Source organism: Triticum urartu, chromosome 6A (assembly GCF_056163025.1).
Source record: "Triticum urartu cultivar PI428250 chromosome 6A, HENAU_Tu73, whole genome shotgun sequence".
Taxonomy (NCBI): Eukaryota; Viridiplantae; Streptophyta; class Magnoliopsida; order Poales; family Poaceae; genus Triticum; species Triticum urartu.
In genome coordinates, this window is record NC_141878.1 from 118727842 (window position 1) to 118740879 (window position 13038).

The window sequence follows — 13038 nt, forward strand, 5'->3', positions numbered from 1 at the left end:
CCGAACTCCGGCCCCAGTACTGGGTGGCGTCGAGGTTATCTCACCAACAACTGCATAAAAGAGATTTTCGATGTCGGCGAACTAAACTCAGGTATTCCAGAACTGCAACGATAAAATTGTGACGACAACACCTCGGAGCTCAACTCCCCGGGACATTGCCACAACCCCTAAATGACAGGAGGCACCAAGAACAATTTTCTCGTCACAAATCGATCGGAACGATTACAAGATACCCGCGTGATCCTAAATTTTTTTAGTGAAATTTGAGAAGAGAAGAGTCAAAACTCTACGTCAGGATGCCTTACCAGAGCGATGAAGGGACTGAGGAGTAAAAAGAATTCCTAAACTCTCCGATATATAATTCCTAAATGACTCAAAACATTTTTCTAGACTCAACAACGGCTGCTAAAAACGATCAATCAGTGGGGGCTCCTAAGGTCGGGGAAGGCTCTGATTACCAACTTGTAACGCCCTCGATGCGGCTATATCTCCCACGTGTCGAAGAACGACTTAGAGGCATAACCGCATTGAAAGCAATGTCACAAGTGAGGTAATCTTCACACAACCCATGTAATACATAAGGGAAAGAGATACATAGTTGGCTTATAATCGCCACTTCACACAAATACATGAATAAAGCATTACAACACCCAAATACAATCAAGGTCCGACTACGGACCCAAAATAAAAGAAGAACCCCAAAAGCGACAAGGTCCCCGATCGACCCCAACTGGGCTCCACTACTGATCAACTAGAACGAAAAACAACACAAAGGACAAGATCTTCAACGAGCTCCTCCTTGAGCTTGGTTGCGTCATCTGCACGGACTCATCGGCACCTGCAAGCTGGTTTTGGAAGTATCTGTGAGTCACGGGGACTCAGCAATCTCGCACCCTCGCGATCAAGACTATTTAAGCTTATGGGTAAGGTAAAGGTATGAGGTGGAGCTGCAGCACGCGACTAGCATATATGGTGCCTAACATACGCAAATGAGAGTGAGAAGAGAAGGCAAAGCACGATCGAGAAACTATGATCAAGAAGTGATCCTAGAACAACCTACGTCAAGCATAACTCCAACACCGTGTTCACTTCCCGGACTCCGCCGAGAAGAGACCATCACGGTAACACACGCGGTTGATGTATTTTAATTAAGGTCAACTTCAGGTTTTCTACAACCGGACATCAACAAATTCCCATCTGCCCATAACCGCGGGCACGGCTTTCAAAAGTTCAAATCCCTGCAGGGGTGTCCCAACTTAGCCCATCACAAGCTCTCACGGTCAACGAAGGATATTCCTTCTAGCGGGAAGACCCGATCAGACTCGGAATCCCGGTTACAAGACATTTCGACAATGGTAAAACAAGTCCAGCAACACCGCCCGAATGTGCCGACAAATCCCGATAGGAGCTGCACATATCTCTTTCTCAGGGCACACTCAGATTGTCTTAGGTACGGGTAGGCCAGCCCAGAGTTGCCCCTGGTGGCCACCGCTGACAGGTTGGACCAACACTCAGAGGAGCACTGGCCCGGGGGGTTAAAATAAAGATGATCCTTGATTCTACAGAACCCAAGGGAAAGAAAAGGCTAGGTGGCAAATGCTAAAACCAATGTTGGGCATTGCTGGAAGAGTTTTATTCAAGGCGAACTGTCAAGGGGTTCCCATTATTACCCAACCGCGTTAGGAACCCAAAATCCGGGAACATAACACCGATATGACGGAAACTAGGGCGGCAAGAGTGGAACAAAACACCAGGCATAAGGCCGAGCCTTCCAACCTTTACCAAGTATATAGATGCATTAATTAAATAAGATATATTGTGATATCCCAACAAGTAAACATGTTCCAACAAGGAACAACATCTCCATGTTCCAACAAGGAACAAACTTCAATCTTCACCTGCAACTAACAACGCTATAAGAGGGGCTGAGCAAAGCGGTAACATAGCCAAACAACGGTTTGCTAGGACAAGGTGGGTTAGAGGCTTGGTTCACAATATGGGAGGCATGATAAGCAAGTGGTAGGTATCGCAGCATAGGCATAGCAAAAGAGCGAGCATCTAGCAAGCAAAGATAGAAGTGATTTCGAGGGTATGGTCATCTTGCCTGAAATCCCGCAAGGAAGAAGAACGCGTCCATGAAGAAGACAAACGGACGTAGTTGAACGAATCCTCACAAACGCGACGTTACCGGAATACCGAGAAGAAGCAACACCGGAAAGAAGCAAGCAACATAGTAAACAACCAACACATCAACATGGCACGATGCGCAAACAAGTATGATGCATGTCCAGTTTAATGAAGCATGGCATGGCAAAGTGCACAAACAATCCTACAAATTAAGTGGAGCTCATTATGCAACTCCGTTGCATATTGACGAAACCCCACGTCAATTATTTAGTTCTCTCTCGGTTATGTACCCAACAATATTAAATGTTGTTAAGCATGTCAAGAGGTAAAACATAAAGGGATTATCTATCTAAACAATCTAAATGGGGCCGGATATAGCAAACAACAAATCCGGTAAATCCCCATCAGCATTAGTAAATTAACGCAAACAACAATTTAAACCATCTTAATGTTGTTAACATGATGCGGATGACATGATCAAGTTTATGCAATTTTATTAAAAGTTGACAAGAGCAATATGAAGCATTTGTCACTGTGGTGGAAAGGAAAGGGGTGACACGACAACGATAACGAAAATGGTGCCACGGCAGCGTTCCGGTTCCGGTAACTCGACTGAGATACCGATGCAAAGGAGAAGTGTGCGGTTGCGTGCAGAAGATGGTGGGGCGCTCCCGGATACCGGGTGTGCCACGAGTTGGCGACAAGGAAACGAGTGACCAATTGGACACGGTGCAAACATGAGCATCTCAAATATCGCAAGCATTCGTTCACGGACGTCGTCTCGAGGTTATACCTTCGAAGCGTGCAAACGGGACGGTTCGATTTCGTCGAGGGAAGTAGAGGAAGTAGTTGTTCCGCGACGTTAGTCGTTCACGTTCATAGTGGAAGTAGTGGTTCACGCGACGGTAGTCGATCTTGACGTTCGCGTTACATGGGTCTTCGGCGACGGTCGTCGTACATGGTTCGGAGTGGTACTTGCACCTTTGGACTTGATGAATCCGAGGGCTTCGGGGTTCACCGTTGAACTTGACGAAACCCACGGCGACAGAGAGGTACGAATCGGCGGTAGTCGTTCGGGCGGAGAGCGTCGTCGAACTTGGCGTTCTTCGGACTTGCTAGTCTCGTCGAAATGAAGGGGTACTTGGTACAATCCGCGTAGTCGTGCACTTGTCGTCGAGGGACTTGATGGTCTTGACAAAACGAAGGGGTACTCAGCAAAACCCTATTCTTCGGAGGTCGACGGTAGTGGTACACACGAGTCACCATGTAGTCGTACACTTGTCGGAGAGGATCTTGGCGCCTCCAAAGCGAATCAGCAAAAAAAAGGCCTCGGGTCTTGGCGTGTCCAAAACATAGCAGAACGTGGTCTCGGTTGCGGTCGTGATCTTGAAGAGGTCAACAGGAGCTGGAATCGCTCGGTCTTTGAGAGGCTGACAGCAGGCCGCGAGGATGCAGCCCTAGGCGCGGTCGAAGCAGGCGTCCTCGCTACGCTCCTGTACTTGTTCAATGTAGAGAGCTTCGGGACGGCGCCTGCAGCAACTGGAGGTCGATGGCGGAGCAGCAGCAAGATGAAGAGCTTGGTGGTCTGGACTCGCCGGTCGGAGACGGGACGCGTGCAGCAGGGAGCTCAGCGGTCGGAGCTGATGGTCAACGCCGCCGCCGGGTCGCGGGCACGAGGGCTCGGCGACGCCCCTGTTGCCGCTCACGACGAAGAAGGGAGGACCATGGGTGTGCGAGGGGGCACTACCTCGCGGTTGTGGACGCGAGCGAGGGGTAAGGCTGAGAACTCCGGCGACGCGGAGGTGCCGGAGAGGTACGGCGGAGGTCATGGACGAAGCATCAGGGCGGAGGCGCCGCACCATGGCAGGGAGGCGACAGAGGGGAGACAGAGGAGTTGCTGGGGAGGGCGGCCTCCAGGGAAACAGCTCCGCTGCGGGGATGCGAGGGGAGGAGGAGCTTCGGCAGCTTGGGGCTGCGCTGCGTGGGATCGGGACGAAGGGATCGAGAGGGAGATGGGGGTCGAGCGGGATCAGGCTCCCTGGCGGCTTGAGGGGAGAGAAAGAGGGAGAGAACGAGGGAGTTGGGATCGGCCCAGGGTTAGGATTAGGTGGGATGGTTGGGCCTTGGAGAGGCATATGGGCCTGCGCTGGAGTCTGGGCCGGCCTGGGCTATCTCTCTTCTCTCACTCTCTCTCATATCTCCCTTAACAGAAAAGAAATGGAGAGACCAAAAGAAAGAGAGGAATAGGCAAAGAATTAGCGCACGCAAATAATATTCTCGGACTCACAGAAATGCGCTGGTTCCAAGAAAAATAGGAGAGGCATGATCGCAAGGATTTAATTCAAAATCATTTGAATTTAATTCAAATGGTTTGAACAAGGGCTAGGAATTAGAGGTGTCCAAAAATGTTGAGGTTTTTGGAGGAGCCTCGAGAAAAGAGATGAGAGATATTGGCAAGGTTTGAAGGTCAAAATCGAAGAGGAGTAGACATGGGAATTATTTTGCACGTGTGTTACGATGATTCCAAATTAATGGAATATTTATAATAGCTCCCTAAATACTAGGAGGATAAAGTTATAAAGATAAGTCACTCTTCCCTCAATTTAAATGGATCGAAGATCCACACAAATTATTTAGTTTAGAAGCAAAATATTTATGACATGATGCAATGCACATGATGCAAAGATATGAAATGCATGACACGCAAGCAAAAGACGAGGCAACAACAGCGAATAAGCGGAAGACACCTGGCACATCGGTCTCGGGGCGTTACAGCTTCACTTATATCTTTTTGAGCTAAGTAGTTTTGCTCTATGTGCTTCACTTATATCTTTTGAGCTATGTAGTTTTGCTCTATGTGCTTCACTTATATCTTTTGAGCGTTATAATTTTTCTCTATGTGCTTCACTTAGATCTTTTAGAGCACGGTGGTGGATTTGTTTTAAAGAAACTATTGATCTCTCATGCTTCACTTAAATTATTTTGAGAGTCTCTTAATAGCATGGTAATTTGCTTAATAATAATATGCTTGGTATTCAAGATTTGTGAAACTTTCTTTTGAGTGTGTTGAATACTAAGAAAAGATTGAAGCATGATAATTGTTTTGAGATATGGAGGTGATAATATTAGAGTCGTTCTAGTTGAGTAGTTGTGAATTTAAAGAATACTTGTGTTAAAGTTTGTGATTCCCGTAGCATGCACATATGGTGAACCGTTATGTGATGAAGTCGGAGCATGATTTAATTATTGATTGTCTTCCTTATGAGTGGCGGTCGGGGACGAGCGATGGACTTTTCCTACCAATCTATCCCCCTAGGAGCATGCACGTAATACTTTGCTTTGATAACTTCTAGATTTTTGCAATAAGTATATGAGTTCTTTATGACTAATGCTGAGTCCATGGATTATACGCACTCTCACCCTTCCACCTTTGCTAGCCTCTCTAATACCGCGCACCTTTCGCCGGTATCATACACCTACCATATACCTTCCTCAAAACAGCCACCATACCTACATATTATGGCATTTCCATAGCCATTCCGAGATATATTGCCACGCAACTTTCCACCATTCCATTTATCATGACACATTCATCATTGTCATATTGCATATCCCGGTACACCGCCGGAGGCATTCATATAGAGTCATATTTTATTCTAAGTATCGAGTTGTAATTGTTGAGTTGTAAGAAAAATAAAAGTGTGATGATCATCATTTTTAGAGCATTGTCCCAAGTGAGGAAAGAATGATGGAGACTATGATTCCCCCATAATTCGGGATGAGACTCCGGACGAAAAATAAAAAAAAGGCCAAAGAAGCCCAAATAAAAAAAGGCCATAAAAAAGAGAAAAGGCCCAAATGAAAAAATGAGAGAAAAAGAGAGAAGGGACAATGTTACTATCCTTTTACCACACTTGTGCTTCAAAGTAGCACCATGATCTTCATGATAGAGAGTCTCTCATGTTATCACTTTCATATACTACTGGGAATCTTTCATTATAGAACTTGCCTAGTATATTCCAATGATGGGCTTCCTCAAATTGCCCTAGGTCTTCATGAGCAAGCAAGCTGGATGCACACCCACTTAGTTTCTTTTTGAGCTTTCATATACTTATAGCTCTAGTGCATCCGTTGCATGGCAATCCCTACTCACTCACATTGATATCTATTGATGGGCATCTCCATAGCCTGTTGATACGCCTAGTTGATGCGAGACTATCTTCTCCTTTTTGTCTTCTCCACAACCACCATTCTCTTCCACCTATAGTGCTATATCCATGGCTCACACTCATGTATTGCGTGAAGATTGAAAAGGTTTTGAAAAAGTTAGAGTATGAAACAATTGCTTGTCTTGTCATCGGGGTTGTGCATGATTTAAATACTTTGTGTGGTGAAGATAGAGCATAGCCAGACTATATGATTTTGTAGGGATAACTTTATTTGGCCATGATATTTTGAGAAGACATAATTGCTTTGTTAGTATGCTTGAAGTATTATTATTTTTTTTATCAATATAAACTTTTGTCTTGAATCTTTCGAATCTGAATATTCATATCACAATTAAGAAGATTTGCATTGAAATTATGCCAAGTAACACTCTGCATCAAAAAATCTCTTTTTATCATTTACCTACTCGAGGACGAGTAGGAATTAAGCTTGGGGATGCCTGATACGTCTCCAACGTATCTATAATTTTTGATTGCTCCATGCTATATTATCTACTGTTTTGGACTATATTGGGCTTTATTTTCCACTTTTATATTATTTTTGGGACTAACCTATTAACCGGAGGCCCAGCCCAGAATTGCTGTTTTTTTGCCTATTTCAGTGTTTCGAAGAAACGGAATATCAAACGGAGTCCAAACGGAATGAAACCTTCGGAAACGTGATTTTCTCACCGAACGTGATCCAGGAGACTTGGACCCTACGCCAAGGCATCAGAGAGGCGGTCACGAGGGTGGGGGGCGCCCCCCCCCCCCTAGGGCGCGCCCCCTGCCTCGTGGGCCCCTCAGAGCTCCACCGACGTACTCCTTCCTCCTTTATATACCTACGTACCCCCAAACGTTCAGAACAGGAGCCAAAAACCTAATTCCACCGCCGCAACTTTCTGTATCCACGGGATCCCATCTTGGAGCCTGTTCCGGAGCTCTGCCAGAGAGGGCCGTCATCACGGAGGGCTTCTACATCATCATATCCCCTCCGATGAAGTGTGAGTAGTTTACCTCAGACCTTCGGGTCCATAGTTAGTAGCTAGATGGCTTCTTCTCTCTTTTTGGATCTCAATACAAAGTTCTCCCCCTCTCTTGTGGAGATCTATTCGATGTAATCTTGTTTTTGCGGTGTGTTTGTTGAGACCGATGAATTGTGGGTTTATGATCAAGTCTATCTATGAATAATATTTGAATCTTCTCTGAATTCTTTTATGTATGATTGGTTATCTTTGCAAGTCTCTTCGAATTATCCGTTTGGTTTGGCCAACTAGATTGGTAGTTCTTGCCATGGGAGAAGTGCTTAGCTTTGGGTTCGATCTTGCGGTGTCCTTTCCTAGTGACAGAAGGGGCATCAAGGCACGTATTGTATTGTTGCCATCGAGGATAACAAGATGGGGTTTATTTCATATTGCATGAATTTATCTCTCTACATCATCTCATCTTGCTTAAAGCGTTACTCTGTTTTTAACTTAATACTCTAGATGCATGTTGGATAGCGGTCGATGAGTGGAGTAATAGTAGTAGATGCAGAATCGTTTCGGTCTACTTGTCACGGACGTGATGCCTATATACATGATCATGCCTAGATATTCTCATAACTATGCTCAATTCTGTCAATTGCTCAACAGTAATTTGTTCACCCACTGTAGAATACTTATTGTCGGTGTCAAAACCGGCGGATCTCGGGTAGGGGGTCCCGAACTGTGCGTCTAGGCCGGATGGTAGCAGGAGATGAGGGACACAATGTTTTACCCAGGTTTGGGCCCTCTTGATGGAGGTAAAACCCTACGTCCTGCTTGATTAATATTGATGATATGGGTAGTACAAGAGTAGATCTACCACGAGATCAAGGAGGCTAAACCCTAGAAGCTAACCTATGGTATGATTGTTGTATGATGAAGTTGTCCTACGGACTAAAACCCTCTGGTTTATATAGACACCGGAGAGGGTTAGGGTTACACAAAGTTGGTTACAATGGTAGGAGATCTTGAATATCCGCATCGCCAAGCTTGCCTTCCACGCCAAGGAAAGTCCCATCCGGACACGGGACGGAGTCTTCAATCTTGTATCTTCATAGTCCTGGAGTCCGGCTGAAGGTATAGTCCGGCTACCCGGACACCCCCTAATCCAGGACTCTCTCAGTAGCCCCCGAACCAGGCTTCAATGACGACGAGTCTGGCGCGCAGATTGTCTTCGGCATTGCAAGGCGAGTTCTCCTCCAAATTCTGTGTACCTGCTGAATAATGTCTGATTTTCGTAATGTAGCGCACCTTGGCTCCCGCGCCCAATAATGGCCGTCTTCCACGTGTCAAACGAATGTGAAAAGTCAGGGTGTTTTTACATTCACACCCCTAGCCGCATAAACGAGCCACCTATTTAATGGGATGGGGATTCAGATCCAAACCACACCTTCTCCTCTCTGCGAGTAATCATCAGAGCGCCTCCAGCAAAGGTTCATTCCAACATGGCCAGCCGTCGCAGCTCCTCCTCTCGCCCTTCTAGTCCTAAACCTGGAGACTGGGAGAGGTGCTCCATCCCGCACAGCGAGCTAGTGTCGCTTCAGGCCAAGGGATTTCTCCCTCAAGCCTATATGGTCCCGGTCCGAGCCGGACTCGCCACCTATAATGGCGGAGAGCAAGCGGAGAGCACCCCCAATCCCTCCAAAGGAGAGCGGGTGTGCCTCGTCCATTATCTAGTAAGAGGACTTGGATTTCCAATCCATCCATTTCTCCGTGGGCTTCTGGAGTTCTACGGCCTCCAGCTGCACGACCTCATGCCCGCCTCTATATTGCATATCGCGGGCTTCGTCGCCCTTTGCGAGCTATTCTTGGGTGTTGAGGCTCATTTCACGTTGTGGAAGAGATTATTCTGTCTGGTGCCCCGCTCTCAAGAGTGGTCTATATATCAAGTGGGCGGAGCCGAAGTGTGGCGTATCGCCGGGACCGGGTATCTATCCGGAACCCCAAAGAAGGCGCCCGAGGACTGGCCTTCGGAATGGTTTTATAAAGATGATGTCCCACTACCGGACCCTATCCGGGTCGGTCTCCCCGAATTCAACAGTGCTCCCTTAAAGAAACGCCTAAGCTGGCGTCCGCGGAGCTCTCAGAGAGAAAGCGACAGGGACGTCCTTCACCTGATGGGCCGGATAAGACTATTGGCTCATTCCGAACTAACCATGATTGGAGTCATGGCCGCATGCATTATGCGGGGGGTGCAGCCGCTTCAATATAGAGGCCACCCCATGTGGGATTTTAACGGGGAGGATGACGCCGCCCGTTACGGTCGTAAGGGGCCAGCCCCAGCTGTCGCTCTAGTAAAGATCTTATCCTCTTTGTACAAGGGAGAAGAGGAGGAATTCCTCCGCGTCAACCTGCAGGGCGGATTTAGTATGTACAACCCCCCGAGTTGGGTAAGTGAACAATTGTGCCTGCCCATCCGCTTTATATTCCCATGATTAAATATGTAGTCCAACGATTTCAACACAGGAACTGCGTCAGGAAGTAAAGGATATAAACAGCCGTCCCCCACAACCCGAGGATCCAGAACGGTCCCTCGATCCGGACTTCGAAGAGGATCCGGATATATCGGTGGAGTTGATTGACGGGGTGTTTCATCAGTTAAGCAAGGACAATACCTTGGTGGCCATTACGGCTGATTACCCAGGGTTAATCCCGGCCTCCTAGGTAACAGAGAGCGGAGTCTCATCCCTTTGAGAAGGAATCTATTCTCACGCATTTCAGTTTTCCTGACAACGACCGTGTTTTGCAGGGGAGGTTTCCAAGGCGGGAGGCCGAACCTGCGGCAGCTAGCCAACGAGGGGCCGCAGGGCCCCGTGGGGCAAAAAGGAATGTAGTCCGGTCTGGGACGCCGGCGCAAAGGTATAGCGCATCCTCTTTTTCCCTGGTGTTATTTCTTCAGGGCATATTAACGTTCGTGCTATCTTCAGGACGAAGAGACCTTGCCGGACTGCATCCGGAGAGGTTGCCAACCGCGCCTCCACCAGCCAGGCTCCAACGCCTGGCCCGGAAGCGGGAGCGAACATGAGGCGCGCACCGGACGCTGCTCCGACAGAGGATACGGGCAGGCTGTCTGCCACCAATTCCGAGGTGGAGAGTGCCATGAACCACAGGCGTCGCCGGACAGTTCTTCGCGACGCTTGTTTCTCCCGAGAGGCATTAGATGCCTTCAATTCGGGAGATGCGTACCTCCATGCCGCCCAAAGTGGTTTAACCAGAGCCACGGAGCAATATGTAAAAGACATATGGGTAAGAAAATTTTGGTAAATATATATGTATATATACCAGTAGCCCCCGAGACTTGAAACAGTTAGAGTAACTGGTTTAAGGATCATTTGTTATGCAGGTTCTTACAGAGAAGAATACCGTACTGTCCCAGGAGCTGAAAGAGTGCAAAGCCCAACTGGAGGCCGCACTAGCCGCGACAGGGGAGCCTAAAGAGACCCCCTCTGGTAAGATACACTTCGAAAGATTAATATCTTGCGAAGTGCGGCGTGGGTATGAATCTGCCAAATCATATTGCAGATGGCGCCGGACTGGATCCGGAGAGGCAACAACTCTTACGCCGGCTAAAGGCCGGTGAGAGTATCCTGACAAGGGTGAGGCGGGAGAAGAATGATCTTCAGGATGCCAACACCAAGCTGGACGTTGAACTTAAAGATGTTCGTGGCCAGCTGTCGGACTCCACTAAGGAGAATCAGCGGCTTCGACGCGGCATATTTAGTAAGTGTTTAAGCGAACTTTTGAAAAAAAAAGAGTTCGGCGAGGAAGTCGACTAACAGAGTAATGTCTGTAGGTATGCTAACGGGTTGTCCTGCGGAGGAGATGCCCTGTTCTACGGGTGACCTTCTTCCCGAGCTCTCGCAACTGCACGAGCGAGTTCGGCAGGCGATGCGAGGTGTTGCCCAAGCCTTATGGCCGTCCCACTCCATGCCCGAGGGTCTTGGAGAGCTTTCGGAGAAGCTTAAGGAAGCGCGGCGGCGCTTCCAGTTGTGGAAGATATCGGCCTGCCGACAAGGCGCTAGGGAGGCCTGGGCCATGGTGAAGATGCGGTACACGAAGTCTGACCCGAACCACATGGCCGAGGTCGGACCTGTGGGGCCAGACGGGAAGGAGATCCCTGTTAGCTTAGTTTATGGTCAAGTAGAATTGGCCGCAAAGTATTCCGAACAGGACTGTAAGTTAGACAGCTTGTTAGACGGTATGAAGAGGAATACAATCAGTCAGAGTGACTATGTAATTTTTAATTGACATGTGTAATGCCTTCTAGCCGGATTGTAGATCGTTTGTCGTTGCCGACCTTTTCGCTTACGCCTCAGGACCTGACGGTCCGGAGTGTGTCCGAATACCCTACCGGTTATGTAAGAACCGGGGTATGCATGGAGACCAGGCGTAGGGGTCATTAGTGCTTTATCAGACAAGTGCCCAACTAGTTATGTTATATTACATGGTTAGTAAGAAACATCTTCCAGGGAGAATAGTTCCGTTAGGGGTTCCTTTCTCTGGGAGGCATGCCCTAAAGTGCATGTCCGGACTGCAAACGCAGGAAAATCATCTGGGGGCATATATATAAATAAGTAAAAAAAGGTCATCTTTTAGTTCACCAACCGAATATTCCCTTAAGAATGCTAGCTTTCGGCTTCACCCAGTCTGAGGTACACATCCGGCTGATCCGGCAGTAACAATCGCAGAGGTGCTCCCTTTACCACCTAGCCGAACAATCGGGAACGTAGGGGTAAGCACAGGAGCCAGGCAACCCATCTTGGCCAAAACTTAAGTCATATTGATGCATATAATGGTGAAGAAAAGGTACATGCGGAAGTTTGACACATGTGGTGGGCGTGAAGCCCGTATAAATAAGCTTCTGTTAAAGAAGCCCCCAGGTTTAATGAGCGCGAGTAGCACTTCACTTGAGGAGCCTTTAAAGGCTATAAAAGAGAAGAGGGGAAGGAGAGAAATGTAAGACAGAAAATGTAAAAAATGGACAGAGGAAGGAGACAAAGACAGAGTCCGGCGCTAGGCATAGAATCTTCGGAGACGGGCTGCGTTCCATGGGTTCAGCTCGAGTCGGTTATCCGACGCATCTCACAGGCGGTATGCTCCACCAGTCAGGACTTGGTCGATTATGAAGGGACCTTCCCACTTGGGCTTCAGCTTGTCCTTTTTCATGTCTAGCAGGCGTAGAACTAATTCGCCAACGTTGTAGCTTTTGGCCCGTACTTCTCTGCTTTGATATCTTCGAGCCTGTTGTTGATAGAATGCGGAACGGGCTTTTGCCACGTCATGCTCCTCCTCTAAGGCGTCCAAACTGTCCTGCCGATCGAGCTCGGCCTCCCTTTCTTCGTACATGCGCACTCGAGGTGAGTCATGAATTATGTCGCAGGGCAAGACTGCCTCTTCACCATACACCATAAAAAATGGTGTGTATCCGGTGGTGCGGTTCGGCGTGGTCCGCAGCCCCCAGAGTACGGAGTCGAGCTCCTCTACCCAGTGCGTGTTAGATTCCTTGAGGGACCGCACTAATCTGGGTTTGATGCCGCTCATGATGAGACCATTTGCACGTTCGACCTGACCGTTAGTTTGTGGGTGATAGACGGAAGCATAATCGAGCTTGATGCCCATGTTTTTGCACCAGAGTTTTACCTCATCGGCCGTAAAGTTCGTGCCGTTATCGGTGATGATGC